The 21004-nt window shown below is 45.3% G+C and overlaps 1 protein-coding gene and 3 pseudogenes across 3 annotated transcripts in view; 2 read left to right on the forward strand and 2 right to left on the reverse strand.

Moving 5' to 3' along the window:
• SMYD3 (SET and MYND domain containing 3) overlaps positions 1-21004 on the forward strand; it is a 1661405-nt gene that overhangs the window by 1148897 nt on the left and 491504 nt on the right. The window lies entirely within an intron of this gene.
• LOC134912267 (5S ribosomal RNA) lies at positions 18840-18957 on the reverse strand (annotated as a pseudogene).
• Positions 19107-19224, reverse strand: LOC134913884 (5S ribosomal RNA; annotated as a pseudogene).
• On the forward strand, positions 19223-19340 carry LOC134912237 (5S ribosomal RNA; annotated as a pseudogene).

Genomic DNA, 21004 nt, shown 5'->3' on the forward strand with positions numbered 1-21004 from the left:
GAAAACTTATGGTGTGTACACACGGTGAGATTTTTTTCTTTCGATTTTGACTATATAGTCAAAATCGCAAGAAAAGTTAGTGCAAATCGCAAGGTGTTATGCCACTTGCGATCCTGATTCGAACCGATGCGCGGTCCCGCCAGGTCGGTATCGCAAGAAAAGATAGACTGTGCAGGAAAGTCAATCCTTGCTAGATCGGTGTACTATCTAGTTTATCTCGCATGTCAATTACATCTCACATAAGCCAAAATCGTAAGCACGCATAGTCCATATCTCAAGAAAAGATAGTCAAAATCGGTGGTGCTGGGCTCCGGGGAGTTCAGGGGAAATTGCAAAGTGAAAATCGGGCGTAGCAAGGATCTCACCGTGTGTACACACCATTAGTCTGTTGTAGGATTTGTCAAAACAAACAATTTGTTTTCAAATAAACATTCTGCCGACATATCCAATTGTATTTATTTTTGCATTTCAAAGTTTTGTTCAATAAACAAACATAAATGATGCTTTTTTTTTTTTTGCTTAATGCTTGGTACAGTATATACAAATAATGTTATTTCCACTGGTATGTTTTACCATTAATATGGCAATTTAGCATTACAGCATTGTTGCTGCATGTGTTTGGGTGTGGATTGTAAGATAGACAGCTAAAAGGTAGACATGCAATATGTAGACACCATAGGGTATACAATCAAAACGTCAACAAACAAAAGGTTGACAAGGTCAAAAGGTCCACATGAAAAAGGTTGCCACAGTGTTACTGAAGGTAATAGTTTGTGACATGGATAGTAAATGTAGCAAAAGTTATAAAACCATGAAAGAAAATGTGTTGACCATATGTGTATTGACCTTTTTTCATGTCAACATTTTGACCCATTTGATCCTGCCGACCCTATGGTGTCTACCTATTGACTGTCAACCTTTTAACTGTCTATCTAACAACCACCTCCCCGTGTGTTTGATGCATATAAAACATTTATGTTGCCACTATTTTCCAGGATACCTAAAAGCTTTATGGGCCCCAGTACTGTCCTTAGTCTCTCCCTAGAGGTTTCAGAATCATTGGGTGTTGAAATGACTAAGCCAAAGCCGGATTAAGGGGGGTGCCCAGGGAACACATTACCCCGTCCCCCCTTATATTGGGAACTCCCTGCCTGCCATCCAGGGCCGTGCTGTGAGCTAAATAGCTCAGGAGGCACTGGCTAGCGCCAGATTTACATGCAATATATGAGCCAAAGCCTACATCTGGGCATTATACACAGGTGCAGCAGTATAAACTCCTGGAAATTTGGTGAGTGTTGATCTGAGATGTGCAGAAAAGACAGATAGGTGAGGCAGTACACCTGCCATAGAATTTTTACTCCAGAGTTTTGGCTATAAAAATGATTCGAATAATGCAAAGAAGATATTTCAAACATATTCTTCGTGGTTTTTCATCTACTTTATACAGTCAAAACTCTGGCACAAACGTTAGTATGACAGGAAAGGCTCTGCCTCACCCCACCGCAAGTCACTGATGCCATCAAACACTGGACGTTTACATGATATATATATATATATTTTTTTTTAGAAAGTTCTGCCATTGGTGGCAGTGGCGCAGATTTCCCCCTCCCTCTCCTGCGCAACCCAGTTTGGTTTCCAGAGATGGAGACAGTCCTGCAGTCACAATCATACTGTAGCTGCCGTGCAAGCACGGATGCTCCTCACAGAGAGCTCTGATCAGCAGAGCTCTCTGCAGCACTGGATTCATTGCAGACAGCAGAGGGAGCTACTGAGTGTGTGTAGCAGCAGCAGCAGCACCGCTTACATGAACCTCGGCAGTGACAATCCCCTCTTCTTTCTGGTTAGTGTTTTATTGGGTGTGTGCTCTGTGTGTGTTATATGTATGCTGTGTGTGTGTGTGTGTGTGTGTGTGTGTGTGTGTGTGTGTGTGTATGTGTGTGTGTGTGTGTGTATGTTATATGTATGCTATGTGTGTGTTTGTAGGCATGTTGTGTGTATGTACAGTATGTATGTACAAGTCTATTAACCAAACTGCACCATCATACATCTCACTCATCTCAAAATATCTCCCTACCAGACCTCTCCGCTCTGCACAAGATCTGCGTCTCTCATCCACATGTATTACCTGTTCCCACTTAAAATTACAGGACTTACCCAGGCTTCACCCACTCTGTGGAATGCACTGCCACGCACAATAAGACTCTCCTCTAGTCTCCAAACCTTTAAACGTTCCCTGAAAACTCATCTCTTCAGACAAGCCTATCAAATTCCAGACTCACCCACATAACCTTCAATGCTTCCCTATCCAGTTACATCCTCTCTGTACAGTCCACATAACCTCACATTTTGTCTTACAACATTACTGGGTGGGGGAAGAGAGATGCAGATGCACACTCTTAGCACTAAGAACACTGATAATAAAAATAATTTAAATAAACCCTCACAATTAACATGGAGTTTAATTGAAGTTCTTAGCACACATTTGCGCAAATATGCGGGCCCATGTACCGCGGCCAGGTGACTTCATCACATGGGTCCCTAACATCCCTAATACTATCACATTCTATAAATTTATACAGGACTTACCTCTAAATAGGGCCTTATCAATGTGTGATCTGAAATGCAGGAACCCAGCTAATTAAAACACCTGAGGGTGAATGGGAGGAGTGCCAATCCAGAGAAAGGAAGCCTTGCCTTCCAGTGTACAATATATACACAAATATAGTGGAAAAAGGGGGGAACCTGGACTGCACATCCTATTACTAAAGATATCAAGAGGTGCTATCATGCTGAGGCTTCTAATACTATGCTGGGGGAAGAGAGATGCAGATGCACACTCTTAGCACTAAGAACACTGATAATAAAAATAATTTAAATAAACCCTCACAATTAACATGGAGTTTAATTGAAGTTCTTAGCACACATTTGCGCAAATATGCGGGCCCATGTACCGCAGCCAGGTGACTTCATCACATGGGTCCCTAACATCCCTAATACTATCACATTCTATAAATTTATACAGGACTTACCTCTAAATAGGGCCTTATCAATGTGTGATCTGAAATGCAGGAACCCAGCTAATTAAAACACCTGAGGGTAAATAGGATGTGCAATCCAGGTTCCCCCCTTTTTTCAACATTACTGGGTGATCATATCATACAACCCATTAAGAACCTAGCAATCTGGTGGACTATTATGCAATAGGTAGCATCTATCCTTGTGTATCAGTGCCTATTTCCCTATAGATTGTAGGCTTGCGAGCAGGGCCATCCTACCTCTATGTCTGTCTGTCTGTCTTTGCCCAGTTCTATAACTGTTCTAATTGTAAAGTGCAATGGAATATGCTGCGCTATATAAGAAACTGCTAATAATAATAATACTAATAATGGTGTGTGTGTGTGTGTGTGTGTGTGTGTGTGTGTATGCTGTGTGTGCGTGTGTGCATTAACAGTTTTCTTCTTGAAGAAGTGCTGGAACCCCCCCCCCCCTTTCATATATACACTATATTTAGCTCTCGGGGGGTCCCCCTTGTCTTAAGTACCCCTGGGCACCGTGGAGCCTTAATCCGCCTCTGGACTAAGCAAGATATTTGCTCCATTATTAAGCAAATAAATTCACCCAGTCCATACTGGTTTATTGCTTCTTATTGTTAATCTTTCCAAAAACTGCTTGCCCCTTATCTGTTGGTTTTGTTCAACAGTGTTTTACAAGGGAATACATATGTTTTACCAGCAGCCGGGATCCCGGCTGTTATGATCTTGACAGCGGGATCTCGGCCACCAGTATGTTGGCTGCGGGGAGAGCGCTAGAAGGCCTCTTGCGGGCACGGTGGCTCTCTACACTCGCCACAGGTTATATTCCCCCTCTTCTATGGGTGTCGTACACACCCACAGAGGGAGAAATCCCTGTGGCGCTGTTATTCAAGTGGCGGCATTTCACCACCTGTCGAGATTCCAGCATCGGCATCGTGATTGCCTGCCTTTTACATGGTGAGCCTGAGTTACAAACACAGTGCAGTTTATATTTGAGTACGCAATGGGCAATATTCACACAATGGAGTGATTATTGGCAAACTGTGCATGGGCTGTGATCGCAGTGTGCATGCGCGAGGGTGCCGCTGCGATCCCGCTTGCACTTAGGACTTTGCTGCAGAGTGATTGATAAAAAGTTGTTGTTTGCGAGTGGGGACTTTATGGAGAGTGGTTGGGAAAATGCAGGTGTGTTATGGTCGATTTTGGGGCGTGCATCTGCTGACAGCTGCAGGATCTTATGTGCAAGTAAATGGCTCTGAGTAACCACTGCTATGGCCACTCTTCATCACCATAGACCATAGGTCTTCAACCTGTGGCCCTCCAGCTGCTGCGGAACTACACATCCCAGCATGCCCTGCCTCAGTTTTACCATGCCTTAATAGCAAAACTGTGGCAGGGCATGGTGGGATGTGTAGTTCCGCAGCAGCTGGAGGGCCACAGGTTGAAGACCCATGCCATAGACCAACCCTTAGCTTTGATGTTCTCCGTATTTGCATATAGTCCGCTAAGGTCTACGCTGTTGCGACTGAGCTTGCGATGGGTCCGGTGGGCATCTCTTTTCATTCCTGTGCAGCAGCTTCTCTTGCTAACACTTGCTAGAGAACACTTGCTTTGCATTGCAGCAAAGATGAGCATGGCTACATCTGTAAAAGTGACCCTGCCTATGGGAGTCATTCCGAGTTGATCTCTCGCTAGCTACTTTTAGCAGTCGCCACCCATGGGGGAGTGTATTTTTGCTTTGCAAGTGTGCGAACACGCGTGCAGCCGAGCGGGACGAAAAAGTTTTTTGCAGTTTCTGAGTAGCTCTGGACTTACTCAGCCCTTGCGACCACTTCAGTGTTTTTGATCCCGGAATTGACGTCAGACACCTGCTCTGCAAAAGCTTGGACACGCCTGCGTTTTTCCAAACACTCCCAGAAAACGATCAGTTGACACCCACAAATGCCCTCTTCCTGTCAATCTCCTTGCAAACGGCTGTGTGAATGGATTCTTCGTTAAATCCATCGCCCAGCAACGATCCGCTTTGTACCCATACGATGCACCTGCGCAGTAGTAACCTGGCCGCTGCGCTGCAAAAAACGGCAGCGAGCGATCAACTCGGAATGACCCTCTATGTGTGTGGAAGGTCGTAGAGTGCGAAGGCGGGCCCAGACATGGGCAAATCCTGCGAGCAAGCCCAAACCTGCTCATAAAAATTATTTTATAAAAACTACTTTGTGTGTTGCCACGTAGCCATGGAGAGGGGCACTATTCCCAACACCAGCTGGCCTGGTCACCTACTGTCCTTCTTAGACAAGCCTGGAACTGAGTAATTATTAACCACACACACACACACACACACACACACACACACACCCTGTATGCAGGGCCGGCAACAGAAATCTTGGGGCCCCCTACAGTGATATCTCTGGGGCCCCTTCAGATCATATCTACAGTATATATTAAAGCGCAACAGAATTTGCTGCGCTATATAAGAAACTGTCAAATATATATATTTATATATATATATATATATATATATATCTATCAATGCTTTGTTGCACGGCACTCACTAAGTCCTCAGTTGGAGATGTAGTAATCTGTATAGCCACTGCCTTCCAGTGGTAACAGCATGCGCTGTGTCCAATAATACATCCAGCAAACAGGCGGCACTCACGACATGAAAAAAACCACAGGCACAAGTCTGGGATGCAGTATCAACGTTTCAATGTTAGATAAACATTTTCGTCCAGATAATGTAGTTGGCAGTCCCATAAATAGACGATGTTGCCCTGGTGCCCTCCGGGGTGTGTTGTACACCAATCGAGACTCCTCCAAGTAGGCAGCACTCATGGGACTTTAATAACCCAGGGTTCTTCTTTATTAAAGTACCATGAGTTTTGCCTACTTGGAGTAGTCTATATATATTTATACAAATATCTAAATCAGTATATCTCACCTTCCTTCTCCACACATCCCACAGTATGTTTCTCCCCAATGACACCTTGCTGCATTCCCAGCTCCCCCACCCCATCCCAAAGCCCTGTACCCCCTCACCAATCCACTCTTGCCCCGGGAAAAGACTCACCTGCACTGCACTCCCCAGTTTCCAGACCCAAGCACTGCACAGCAGGAGCCATGTGGCCCTCACACCCCACCAGAAGAGACTGGCACAGGGCACAGGAATCCTGGCCAACGGAGCTGCTGCCATGTCCCGTAACTGGCTGCAACAGAGCTGGGCCTGGAAGAGCAGGCGCAAAGTCACGCCACGCAGTCACTGAATATGAGAGGCTCCTGTCATTCTGAGGCTGCGCCCAGGGGCATAGCTATAACTTTGTGGGCCCCATAGCAACATTTTGAAGGGGCCCCCATCCAAATGTTTCTAGAGAGACACTTCTCTGTGGGATGTAGTTAATATCCCGGCGGTCAGAATACCAATACTGGGATCACAACCGCCGAGAATGCCGACGGCTGCACCAGGGCTATTTCTAATTGTGGGTGTCCACGACACCCATAGAGTGCGAATAGACCCTGTGGTGAGTGCAGCGAGCCACTGATCCCGCAGTTCGGCAAGCGCAGCGAGCCCGCAAGGGGCTTTCTAGCGCTCACCCCGCTGACGGCATTCTGGCGTCAGTATTCTGACAAGCAGTTGTTAATTTTATGCCCTATAATAGTGCCCTAGTTAATTTTCTGAACCATAGTAGAGCCTTATTTGATATTATGCCTCATAGTAGTGCCATAGTTTCTTTAGTTTCAGATCTGCCAGTACACATTATGCCACACAGTACCCCCAATTCACATTATGATATATAGTGCTCCCGTTCATATTGTGCCTCATTACAGTGCCCCGGTTCATATTATATAACAATAAAAGGCCCTCTAGTTTATTTTATACCACACTATAGCAAGTACAGGGATATACCTAGATATATTGCAGGCCCCATGGAAAAAGTGTGAAAGGACCTCTACAGTATGTTCCACCTAATGGAGAAAAATGTATATAACACATAGAACTTTGACAGGGAAGGTGGGCCCCTCTCAGCTCTGGGCCCCATAGCAGCTGCACTGCCTGCACCTATGGTAGCTACGTCCTTGGCTGCGCCCACACCATCTACAGCTCACTGCCCTACTTGGACAAGACAGATCGCATCCCTGCCGGGCACATATACTTGGGGCCCCTCTGATTTCTGCACTACTGTTAAAAGTTATAACTCTTATTTTAAGGCTCCATATGTAAAATTCTAAATATACTTTTCTGTGATCTTTGTTGCCTTGTTGTGGTGAGCGCAGTGGTGTTTGTCTCAGCAGACATCTGGTATATTTATTCAGTGATACATCACAGAATTTTAGCATATCAAACACAGTATTTTTAGTATTTCACATGCATGTGGTGTTTACTGTATGATTTGCATAATCCATTGCGACACATTAGAATATAGCTAAAGGCCTGCCTATGACTTGCATTATTAAAATGTTTTAATAAATGTAAATCCCAGCAGGCCATCACTAGCTCTGGCCTTACTTTGGAGATATTGAGCTTTGCATGAATATGTTCAGGTCACTTCTCTACAAACACACAAGGTTAAATGTAATAGGGAGGAGTATTTTTTGTGGGGATCAAACTCGCACCTTCTCGCACAGTTTGAAGATGCAAGTTTGCCCTGCAACTCGCAAATGTAATAGCCTGCGAATTCTAGAGATCCGTGCATGCTTCTGTGTGTAAAAGGTAGAAAAATAGTAAAAAAAATAATAAAATGGCGTGGGGTACCCCCTTAAAGCATAATCAACCCCAGGCTCTTTGAACCTGCCCTGGAGCTAAACATACAGTGGGAAAAATGTATGAGGTTAACCTGTATTCTAAGAACCAGCACATGGCTGTTGGACCGGTCCTGGTTCTAAAAATACAGGGAACAAAATGAGTAGGGGGTCCCCCCGCGAACCCAGGGCTGGCGCCACCATTAGGCAGCTTTAGGCATCTGCCTATGAGCGCTGGCACTTGAAAGGCGGTGTTGAGTGAAATAAATAATTTTTTAAAGCTGTGTGCTGCACTCACCGTGAAGAATCTGTAGGGCCGGGCTGGAGCCGCATGTCTGTGGCCTGTCCCCGTCTCCCGCATCGCTCTCTCCCTCCTCCCCTGATCCGTAGACCGGGGAGAAGATCTGCTCCCTCTGCCAGGTTCTCAAGCCTTGCAGGAAGCAGCTGGAGTTTGAGGAGGAGGCTACGGCTGGGGGGTGGCACTTTTACCCAGGGTGACAAGGGCTTCCCCGACCACCAGCTGAACAGATCTACCCCCTTCCTAGCTGGCCCTGTCCGGTGGCGGTGATGGGGAGTCCAAGCTCGGCAGCCACTACTGAGTGCATGATTGCATCTTCAAGGGCTGTCCTCCCTCCCCAAGAGCCACTGCATCATCCACGGGGACAACCATGGTCAGTGCCTCTGCTCACACCTCTGGTGGCTGTAGTTCCTGAGTGGTGTCAGCTGCCACAATGTGCCAAAACAGTAATGTGTTAATATAGACATATTTTTATATATATATATATATATATATATATATATATATATTTATATATATATATATACAATGCTATATAGTCTGCCATAAATATATATATTTATATATATATTTGTTATACAGGTTGAGTATCCCTTATCCAAAATTCAAAATCCCACATGTTTGGGTCCCCTACTGAGATAATGACATATATATTGTATATTATGTGAATATATACATACATTATATAGATATATAATATAATATGTATATATATATATATATATATATATATGTGTGTGTCACTATCTCAGTAGGGGAATCAAAAATGTGTGATTTTGGATAAGGGATACTGAACTTGTATATTTATGTGTGTGTATGCAGGGCCGGTTCTAGACCTTGTGGCGCACAGGGCGAAAGTTTCCTGTGGCGCTCCCCCCCCCTGCCACGTAAAATACAGTTGGTGCGCGCCCCAAAACAGGGGCGTGGCTTCTTCATAGGGAAGGGGCGTTCCCACCGTTATCCCCTGTACTTGTTCCCCGCTGTAGCTGTGCCCCCAGTAGCTGTACCCCCAGTTAATTTTCCCCCAGTAGCTGTTCCCTCTGTAGCAGTTCCCCCTTTAGTAGTGCCTCCTGTAGCTGCGCCCCCAGGTGCAGTGCCCCCTATAGTAGTGCCCCCAGTAGCTGTGCCCCTTGTAGCTGTGCCCCCAGTTGATTTGCACCCTGTAGCAGTGCCCCCAGTATGTGCCCACTGTAGTTGTCCCCAGTAGTTGTGCCCCCCTGTAGATTTGCCCCCAGTAGTTGTGCCCCCCTGTAGATTTGCCCCCCGTAGCTGTCCTCCCTGTAGCAGTGCCCCCTGTAGTTGTGTCCCTTGTAGCAGTGCCCCCTGTAGTAGTGCCTCCAGTAGCTGTGCTGCTTGAAGCTGTGCCCCCAGTAGCTGTTCCCCCTGTAACAGTGCCCCCAATATGTGCCCCCTGTAGTTGTGTCCCCTGTAGATCTGCCCCCAGTAGCTGTGCCCCCTGTATGTGCCCCCTGTAGTAGTGCCCCCTGTAGCAGTGCCGCTTTGAAAAACTATAAAAAACAAACAATACTTACCAGCCTCGCTCCTGCTTCCGGACCGCTGCTGCTGCTGTCTCCAAGCGCCGGCGCCTCTCTATGGGAGAGACGTCATGACGTCTCTCCCATAGCAGCGCTGCACTGGCACTAGGAATCAATTTTGACGTCTAGCGTTAGTCAGCGACACTAGCTGCAGCGGGCACACACGGCGCTCGCTGCAGCCGGGGAGCGGAGAGGGAGGGTGGATTAGTTGCGGCTCTTGCCACAGCGGCGGCGGCACTTTCAGGGTAGCGGTGCCACGGGCAAAAGGCTTGCCCGTGACAAGAGCCGCTACTGTGTGTGTGTGTGTATGTATGTATATGTATGTATATATATATATATATATAAAGAAGAGAGTGATTCAGGCGGCACTCACCAGACTCCAACCGATGTGTTTAAATAAGTGTCATATGGTCAGATGTCAATAAATATGACACTTATTTAAACACATCGGTTGGAGTCTGGTGAGTGCCGCCTGAATCACTCTCTTCTTTGCATGGTGGGCAGCAAACCCCAAGAGGAGGGCACCCCAGCACGTACTTTCCGTGGATTATGAGTGCCGGGCAGCTTCTGGATACATATGTGTATATATATATACATATATATATATATATATATACACTGCTCAAAAAAATAAAGGGAACACTTAAACAACATATCCTAGATCTGAATAAATGAAATATTCTTATTAAATATTTTGTTCTTTACATAGTTGAATGTGCTGACAACAAAATCACACAAAAATTATCAATGGAAATCAAATTTATTAACCCATGGAGGTCTGGATTTGGAGTCACACTCAAAATGAAAGTGGAAAAACACACTACAGGCTGATCCAACTTTGATGTAATGTCCTTAAAACAAGTCAAAATGAGGCTCAGTAGTGTGTGTGGTCTCCACGTGCCTGTGTGACCTCCCTACAATGCCTGGGCATGCTCCTGATGAGGTGGCGGATGCTCTCCTGAGGGATCTCCTCCCAGACCTGGAATAAAGCATCCGCCAACTCCTGGACAGTCTGTGGTGCAACGTGGCGTTGGTGGATGGAGCAAGACATGATGTCCCAGATGTTCTCAATTGGATTCAGGTCTTGGGAACGGGCGGGCCAGTCCATAGCATCAATGCCTTCGTCTTGCAGGAACTGCTGACACACTCCAGCCACATGAGGTCTAGCATTGTCTTGCATTAGGAAGATCCCAGGGCCAACCGCACCAGCATATGGTCTCACAAGGGGTCTGAGGATCTCATCTCGGTACCTAATGGCAGTCAGGCTACCTCTGGCGAGCACATGGAGGGCTGTGCGGCCCCCCAAAGAAATGCCACCCCACACCATTACTGACCCACTGCCAAACCGGTCATGCTGGAGGATGTTGCAGGCAGCAGAACATTCTCCTTGGCGTCTCCAGACTCTGTCACGTCTGTCACATGTGCTCAGTGAGAACCTGCTTTCATCTGTGAAGAGCACAGTGCGCCAGTGTCGAATTTGCCAATCTTGGTGTTCTCTGGCAAATGCCAAACGTCCTGCACGGTGTTGGGCTGTAAGCACAACCCCCACCTGTGGACGTCGGGCCCTCATACCACCCTCATGGAGTCTGTTTCTGATCGTTTGAGTAGACACATGCACATTTGTGGCTTGCTGGAGGTCATTTTGCAGGGCTCTGGCAGTGCTCCTCCTGTTCCTCCTTGCACAAAGGCGGAGGTAGCGGTCCTGCTGCTGGGTTGTTGCCCTCTTACGGCCTCCTCCACGTCTCCTGATGTACTGGCCTGTCTCCTGGTAGCGCCTCCATGCTCTGGACACTACGCTGACAGACACAGCAAACCTTCTTGCCACAGCTCGCATTGATGTGCCATCCTGGATGAGCTGCACTACCTGAGCCACTTGTGTGGGTTGTAGACTCCGTCTCATGCTACCACTAGAGTGAAAGCACGGCCAGCTTTCAAAAGTGACCAAAACATCAGCCAGAAAGCATAGGAGACGAGAAGTGGTCTGTGGTCACCACCTGCAGAACAACTCCTTTATTGGGGGTGTCTTGCTAATTGCCTATAATTTCCACCTGTTGTCTCTTCCATTTGCACAACAGCATGTGAAATTGCTTGTCAATCAGTGTTGCTTCCTAAGTGGACAGTTTGAATTCACAGAAGTGTGATTGACTTGGAGTTACATTGTATTGTTTAAGTGTTCCCTTTATTTTTTTTGAGCAGTGTATAATATTTTATTTTTATTTATTTATTTTTATGTATATAATATATGTATGTATATATGTTTACAGATCTAACCATGCGCATTGTGCCTAGCTGCGTAATTAGCTGCCTCATTCACTGCAAATGGGACGCGTGCACGCACCTTTGATGTGAACCAGGGCACGACTTCGCCGAGGTGTAGCCACAATGAATAGGAAGGGGGGCAGGGGGAGTGCGCTGAACACTTGCCTAGGGCGCTGAGAAACCTTGCACCGGCCCTGCGCGAAACAGCACTGGACTCCACTAGCAGAGGGTAATGCCACAGCCAGGCGAGACACTTGTCAGGTTCCGTGGTCGAAGCATTAAACCCCCCAACCCCACCCCCCATCTAGTCAGTCCAGGCTGAGTTTTCCTGGGGAAGTGTGACCCCCCGCCCCCCTACTAAAACCCCCCTCCCTTTAGTGAACCCAAGGCCTTGGCTGTAGCTGGGTTGTGGGTGCCGAGTTGATAGCATTCAGTGAGTTTGGTTTGTAAAATAATTAGTTTTTTTACAGGTCCCAGGAAATCCCTCCCCATATGCCGGTACTTGAAGAACCACAAGTACCAGCATGCTGGTACCTATAGTCCTCCTGTAAAAAAAAAAAAATTAAATAATGACAGGAAAGCCATGAAAGTTTAATACACACACTCACACATACCTATGCCTGGTGTAGACTTACAACCCCACCCAAATCAAACTCTCTCTGCAAGTGTTGTATCTGCCCCACCTGCAGTTCACATGGTTTTGCCCATTAGGTAACAAATTTGCTGCTGCGATCTGATCTGAATTACCCCCTTAGACCACAGTGCTCTTTTCCCTGGTATGAAGATAACTCATTTGCAAGTTTAATCTTCATTAAGCACAATCATTATTTATTTCTTACCTAACAAAGACACCAATTCAACCTGTGTTAAATATTAATTTCTGGACAAAGATTGTAATTCACGTTTCAAAAATGCAATAAAAGTGCAATATAAATATGTATTAATATTGGACAAAAACTTAAAAACTATTTATACATGACACAAGCGCAACACATAACAAACTGAGCAATAGCGTAGACTTTACGAAAAAAGAGTACCTAATAAGAGATTATGCCTTATCAAGAAGCAGAGCTGCACCATTTCCATCTGTGGTAAATTTGTGCCAACTGAACCATTTGGCAAGCGGAGAATTGGCTGTGAAGGACTAGGGATCTCCCAAGGTCTCCATTTGGAAGGCGTGATGGAATTTATGAATTACTTTTCAAAGGGATGGGGAGAAGAACACTTCCAGTTCTGCGATATAGCCGCTGTAGTGGCAATAAGAATGTGACTAGCAAAAAAACAAAAACTATTTTTAAAACTTTAGGAATTAATGTACACAAATATATCTGTTCTATATTTTATTAGCTTCTATGATTGACACTAGAGTTGATTGCACATTTTACATTGTTGCTCTTTTACTTTACTTTCAGTAGTTCTCTTGCTACAGAACTCTTGTTAATCTTATTGACGTGTTATATAATTATTTTACTATACCTCATAGCATATTAGGGCATAGCCACTTTCCACAGCACTTGAGTGAAGACGTGATGAACATACTGTATATGATGCAGACGTGTGTGTGTATGTGTGTGCATGTGTATATATATAATCCTTTCCCACTCCATTAAAAAAAAAAAAAGTTAGTTACAATAGACCTGGCCTCTCAGAACCTAATAGAACCTAATAGGTCATGCGCAGGATATTGGGTGTCTGCCAGTTTTTTGTGGGCGCGCACAGTAAAAAATGCAGCAGTGGTTGGATCAGGTATTTGATATGACAGAAGAGTGACCAATACAGTGGAGATTGCAGACATGGTCAATAAATGTGGTTGTCTGTTTCAGTGTGACTGCGTCAGTGCTCCCAGTTTCAGAGTATATTGCATGCTGATATTGGGTATTTTACATCACATTGATGTGCAGCTGTAGTGTAGTGAGTCTGTGTTACAGCTTGCCTCCCTAGTCCAGCACTTCTGCTTTGTGTCGGTTACTGCAGTAAGCAGATGGCTGCACATACAGTTGTCTAACAACACTTTCCAACATTTACTACAGTAATCATAAATATAATATTACATGTTGTTAGAAATTCTGTTTGCAATAATGCACTAATTTGCCATCAATATTGCTATATATACTCTCCCGGGAGGTGCAGCAGGCTCCCGATTTTTCAGGTAATCGCTGGACACCCACAAGTGTTGGTGGGTCTCCCAGATGCTGCCACTTACTAGTGAAGTAGGCAAGATTGGGTTATATTGTGGGTCTGTATAGAGAAGGCAGGCTTAAAATGACATGGATTGCGTCCTTTTTACCCCCATCACTTTAATTTTGCGCATTTAGCCATGACTGAGGCAATGCTTAATGACATAAAAAGTGTGGCTCCCTCCCCAAAGTGATCAGCTGCATCTCTTCTCCAGGCTTCTTCTGTTATTGTCTTAAATGTTTTCCTATCATGCTCAGTATCTTTAGATCATGTCTTTAGTACTTGTAATCCCCTGCTCATGTACAGTATTCGTTTCTCCCATGTCTTATCACATCATGTTCCCTCACTCGTGTATCTTTCTTATATACTTTCCTGGCACCGCTTGTTTCGTGGACCACCCACCATTTACTTAACTCCCTGTATGTATATTTATAGAGTCATATTTTATGATGAACTTTATATAGGTTTACATTATTTATCCAGTGTTTAACGTCAACAACTGACAAACTAAATTAGGTTTGCAAAGATTTTGACAGGTCCCAGTTCATTCAGAAAATGCCATTGCTTTCAATTAGATTACGTTATTCCTTTTGTATAATGATTCGGGCGAACATGAAGGCTTATTTATACAAATACACACTGTATCTTTGAAAAGTACTCCCCTCCCAAACTAACTTGGATTGGGAGGGGTGTACTTTTCAAACCTAAATCTAATAACCTCTCCTATATGTGACATTATCACTACCATATAGAAATACGTTGATAGCAATATGCTATGGACTGTCAGACCTGTTATGTATTGAAGCTCAGCTTTCAAGGCAATTTTCCCAATACCTAATTATATGCATATATATGCAACTATACACAATAATATTGCTGCCTCCTTATATATACACATAAAATACTTTGGCTGCCTTCTGCTATCTATAATCCTATAGGAGGAGCCGGTCGCAGCTAAGGGAGCTCTTAGGAGTTTTTCCAGTTTTATTGTTTTTCTAAGAGTTGTTAGGTACAGGGAGGCTGCTGGCAACAGCCTTCCTGCTTCGTGGGACTTAGGGGGGAGTAGAAACCAACTCTTGAAGTTAATGGTTCTCTATCTCTGCTGACAGGACACTGAGCTCCTGAGGGTGCTGATCGCAAGCCCACGAGGTGACTACTCACTCCCGCAGCACAGCCGCCACCCCCTAACAGAGCCAGAAGAAAGAAGAGTGGTGAGTTGAGCGCCGGCGGCCCGGTTAGCGGGTCGCCGGCGGGGAACGTGGCACAGCTCTGTCAGGCTGCGCTCCATGAAGGTTCAGCAACATATATATGTAGACACAGCTGAGGGGCGTCCTGGGCCAGCGTGATCATCCTAACACTGGTAATGTAGCTAACAGGGGCTAATCCCACTGTTAGCACTGAAGACCTCAGACCAGTATAATCATAGTGTGCTGGAAGCCGCCTGCCAATACAGGGGGTGGGGGTTCTCCTCAGAGCGGATCCAGCACTGCACTCACCAGCTCCATTTTCTCCTTGCAGAACGCTGAGACACGCTGACAGGGAGCGCTGACCCTCCACATAACTCCAGTTACTGCGGTACCAGGGTGTTATAGACAGGGGAGGGAGAGTGTACTTAGTGCTATTTAACCTATAAAGTCTATAAATATAAGTCTGCGCTGTGCTGTTATCATAGTAACTGCTCACTGGGGCGCTGTGTGGTTGGCTCCTTATACTCTGTGACTCTCTGAAGGTACTCTTGGGGAAACTGTGTCTGACATTTTCCTGTTTGTGTGTGTGTATGTGTATATATCCACATTACCATGTCTAAGGGCTCTGTATCCTGTGCTGCAGAGTGTGTATCTTCTCCTTAGGAGTCAATCCCATGTACTCAGGACTGCAATATGCTTTCCCAACCTGCCGATTCTAAACCGCATGGGTGGATTCTTTAAGGGGAATGATATCCCAGATTTCATCACGACGGTTCCATAATGAGCAAGAGACGCAGTTTTTGAGAAAGTCTGTAGAGGGTTTGCAGCATTCAGCTCCTACTCCCTCAAATACCCCACCTACATACCCTAAAAACGTACACTTGCCCAAATAATGCAAGTTGACACTGATACCGTCTCTGATACAGGGGGCTGTGATGGGGAAATGCAGGGGGGAATGCATCCCTTGCTAAGGGGGTGCAGCTGATGATTGAAGCCATTAGGGATGTTTTGCATATTACTGAGAAGGTACCTGAGCCGGAAGAGGAATCTTATTTTACGGAAAATAAGAAAACCTCCCTCACCTTCCCTGCCTCTAAAGAGCTAAACTCTTTATTTGAAAAATCCTGGGAAAACCCACAGAAAAAATTCCATATCCTTTAAACAATTCTCATTAATTTTCCTTTCCCTGAAGAGGATAGAAAGAAATGTGAAAACCCACCTATAGTAGACGCTTCTGTATCTAGGTTGTCTAAAAAGGTAGTTTACCTGTCCCTAGTTCAACCGACCTAAAGGAGCCGGCTGACCGCAAGATTGAGACTACGCTCAAATCACTATTTACTGCTACAGGTGTGGCTTTAAGGCCCACTATTGCTTGTGCATGGATTTCTAAAGCCATAGTAAAGTGGTCAGGCACATTACTAGAGGACTTAGATACTATGGATAGGAGTGACATTGATTTGTTTTTGCGTCACATACAGGATTGTGCTGGGTTTATGGTGGGGACCATGAAAAACCTTGGAATGCTGAATGCAAAGGCTACGTCCATCGCAGACCAGGAGTGGACATAATTCCATATCTGGACGATCTGCTGATTAAGGCATCATCCAGGGAGAGGTTGTTGCAGAGTATTGCTCTTTCAACTCGACTACTCCAGGATCATGGGTGGATCCTGTACCTTCCAAAGTCACATTTGCAGCCGACAAGGAGACTACCCTTCCTGGGGATGATACTCGACACGGAAGTGCAGAGGGTGTTTCTACCATAGGAAAAAGCATTGGTGATCCAATCAATGGTACAGGATGTCCTGAAGCCAGCCCAGGTTTCGGTTCAACAGTGCATTCGCCTTCTGGGAAAGATGGTAGCCTCCTACGAGTCTCTTCAGTATGGAAGGTTCCATGCGCCGTCATTCCAGGTAGATCACCTAGATAAATGGTCAGGATCACACCTTCACATGCACCAGCGGATATGCCTGTCGCTGAAAGCCAGAATTTTGCTCCTTTGGTGGCTGCAAACTTCTCCCCTACTCGAAGGCCGCAGGTCCGGGATTCAGAATTGGATCCTTCTAACCATGAATGCAAGTCTCAGAGGTTGGAGAGCGGTCACCCAAGGGGAAAACTTCCAAGGAAAGTGGTCAAGTCTGGAATCCATCCTTCCGATAAACATTCTGGAACTAAGGGCCATATACAATGGCCTTCTACAAGCGGCACATCTGCTGGAAGATCAGGCCATTCAGGTTCAGTCAGACAATGTAACGGCAGTGTCCTACATAAACCGACAGGGCGGAACGAAGAGCAGAGCGGCAATGTCGGAGGTAACAAGAATCCTCCTCTGGGCAGAAAAGCACGCGGTGGCGCTATCAGCAATCTTCATTCCAGGAGTGGACAACTGGGAAGCGGACTTCCTCAGCAGACACTTTCTCCATCCAGAAGAATGGGGCCTCCACCCGGAGGTGTTCGCAGAGGTGACCAGCCGATGGAGCGTACCTCAGGTAGACATGATGGACTCTCGCCTCAACAGGAAGTTTCGCAGGTACTGTTCCAGGTCGAGAGACCCACAGGCAGTGGCGGTGGATGCACTGGTAACTCCGTGGGTGTTCCAGTTAGTGTATGTGTTTCCTCCACTTCCACTCATCCCAAGGGTTCTCAAACTAATAAAAAGAACAGGAGTTCAGGCGATCCTCATTGCTCTGGACTGGCCAAGGTGGGCTTGGTAGGCGGATCTTCTGGAATAACTCCTGGAAGATCCAAGGCCTCTTCCTCTTCACGAGGATTTTCTTCAACAGGGGCCATTCGCTTTTCAAGACTTACCACGGCTACGTTTGACGGCATGGAGGTTAAACGCCAGATGTTAGCTTGGAAGGGCATTCCGAAAAAGGTAATTCCAACCCTAATTCAGGCTAAAAAGGGAGTTACATCTAAACATTACCATCAAATTTGGAAAAAGTATGTGTCTTGGTGTGAATCCAAGAAGTTTCCAATGGTGGAGTTTCAACAGGGATGGTTTTTCCTCTTTCTGCAGGCAGGTGTGGATGTGGGAATGTATTTAGTGTGGAACCGCACTAGTCTGACAATTTTACTGAGGTACAGAAAATAAAGTTACAGATGAAATACCAATATACATGCAGTTATCAAGTAAATCTTAAACTGCTAATGATTGGCGGTGCTCCCAGGAATTTTGTAGATTAGACTACAATTGGAGAGGAGAGAAAAGACAAAAAACCCTTGTTTGGGAGCACTCATTTGTTATAATAGATGTGGTATGTATAGAAAGAAAATTAAATAAAATAAAACTTAACCTTTAATTGTTTCTTGAATAAAAAAACAAGTGGAAGATGAATTTGAGACTCGTGTCTAATGTTTGCTGTAAAAACTTGTTTAACCTTTTTAACAAATGAGGTACAAGATGATTGAAAAAGGTGAAAATATCAGAAAAATAATTATGGATGCCATATGGTTCTATTGGAATCAAAGGTATCCAGAAGGGTCACTGTACATGCCTTAAATATAGGTTTGACTGGTAGTGTAATGTAGTTACAATGTTAATCTAAAGATTTGAGTATCAAAGAAGAGAGAAGAACGATAAGTTGGATGTGTTGGAGGTTTCCTTTAGGAAAAAAGGCCCACTGCACCTGGTATTCTCAGGAGGTTTCCCTTCCTAATACTGACCAGGCCATGCCTGCTTAGCTTCCGAGATCGGACAAGATTGGGCGTATTCAGGGTAGTATGGCCGTGGGCCGTTGTTGAGGTAGAAGGAAAAAAAAGGGGGGAGGGAGGCCACTTCTACTATCTGTACTATACATAAATCAGAACCATGAATAGTCCGAGATGGTTTTTCCAGAAGTGAGAGTATAGAAAATTGTAAGACAAGTCTTTTCCTTGAAAAAGGCCCACTGCACCTGGTATTCTCAGGAGGTTCCCCTTCCTAGTACTGACCAGGCCATGCCTGCTTAGCTTCCGAGATTGGACAAGATCGGGCGTATTCAGGGTAGTATGGCCGTGGGCCCACGCCCATACTACCCTGAATACGCCCGATCTTGTCCGATCTCGGAAGCTAAGCAGGCATGGCCTGGTCAGTATTAGGAAGGGAAACCTCCTGAGAATACCAGGTGCAGTGGGCCTTTTTTCCTAAAGGAAACCTCCAACACATCCAACTTATCGTTCTTCTCACTTCTTTGATACTCAAATCTTTAGATTAACATTGTAACTACATTACACTACCAGTCAAACCTATATTTAAGGCATGTACAGTGACCCTTCTGGATACCTTTTATTCCAATAGAACCATATGGCATCCATAATTATTTTTCTGATATTTTCACCTTTTTCAATCATCTTGTACCTCATTTGTTAAAAAGGTTAAACAAGTTTTTACAGCAAACATTAGACACGAGTCTCAAATTCATCTTCCACTTGTTTTTTTATTCAAGAAACAATTAAAGGTTAAGTTTTATTTTATTTCATTTTCTTTCTATACATACCACATCTATTATAACAAATGAGTGCTCCCAAACAAGGGTTTTTTGTCTTTTCTCTCCTCTCCAGGTGTGGATGTGGGCCTACGCTTGGGCTCCATAAAAGTCCAGATTTCGGCCTTGTCCATTTTCTTCCAGAAACAATTGGCTGCCCTCCCTGAGGTTCAGATGTTCTTGAAAGAAGTTCTGCACATCAAACCACCCTTTGTGCCTCCTACAGCACCTTGGGATCTTAATGTGGTGCTGCAGTTCTTGCAATCGGATTGGTTTGAACCTTTGCAGGAGGTGGACGTCAAGTTTCTTACTTGGAAGGCGGTCACACTGTTGGCATTGGCATCTGCTAGACGTGTGTCAGAATTAGGGGCGTTGTCATGCAAGAGCCCCTATTTGATTTTCCATGAAGATAGGGCTGAGCTCAGAACGCGTCAGCAGTTTCTTCCAAAGTTTGTGTCAGATTTTCATATCAACCAACCTATTGTGGTGCCAGTGGCTACTGACTCCTCAATTACCTCGAAGTCCTTGGATGTGGTGAGGGCTTTAAAATTTATGTGAAGAGAACCTCTCGTCACAGGAAGTCGGACGCTTTATTCGTCCTTTATGATCCCAACAAGGGCCAGTATTTACTAAAAATCCGAGTTTGCCCGATTTGTGTTTTTTTTTTTCTAAGTCCCAATCCGGGAATTCACTAAGCACCAATCTCGGCAGTGTTTGGACTATTCGTAATGGTTTGAATGACAACGTTCACAAATACGAATGAATAGACCATCGGTAAAATGCGGCTGTTATTTCATAGAATACGGGCATTCACTATTCATTCGTATTTGGGTGTTAGTTTCTGAGTGCTCAAGTGCGGGTCGGTTTTTTTTCGATTCGTTAAAAAAAGCAGCAATAAAATAGACCTGCTTTTTCCAGTCGAGTTTGGATAACCATGCACGGATCAGTGAGATCTGTGCATGGTTATCTATGGGAAAGGGTCTGTTTAGTGTAAAAACGGGGAAAAAAATTGTGTGGGGTCCCCCCTCCTAAGCATAACCAGCCTCGGGCTCTTTGAGCCGGTCCTGGTTGAAAAAATATGGGGGGGAAAATTACAGGGGTTCCCCCATATTTAATCAACCAGCACCGGGCTCTGCGCCTGGTCCTGGTTCCAAAAATACGGGGGACAAAAAGCGTAGGGGTCCCCCGTATTTCTGAAACCAGCACCGGGCTCCACTAGCTGGGGAGATAATGCCACAGCCGGGGGACACTTTGATATTGGTCCCTGCGGCCGTGCCATTGAAACCCCAACTAGTCACCCCTGGCCGGGGTACCCT

This window comes from Pseudophryne corroboree, chromosome 4, assembly GCF_028390025.1.
Source record: "Pseudophryne corroboree isolate aPseCor3 chromosome 4, aPseCor3.hap2, whole genome shotgun sequence".
Lineage (NCBI taxonomy): Eukaryota > Metazoa > Chordata > Amphibia > Anura > Myobatrachidae > Pseudophryne > Pseudophryne corroboree.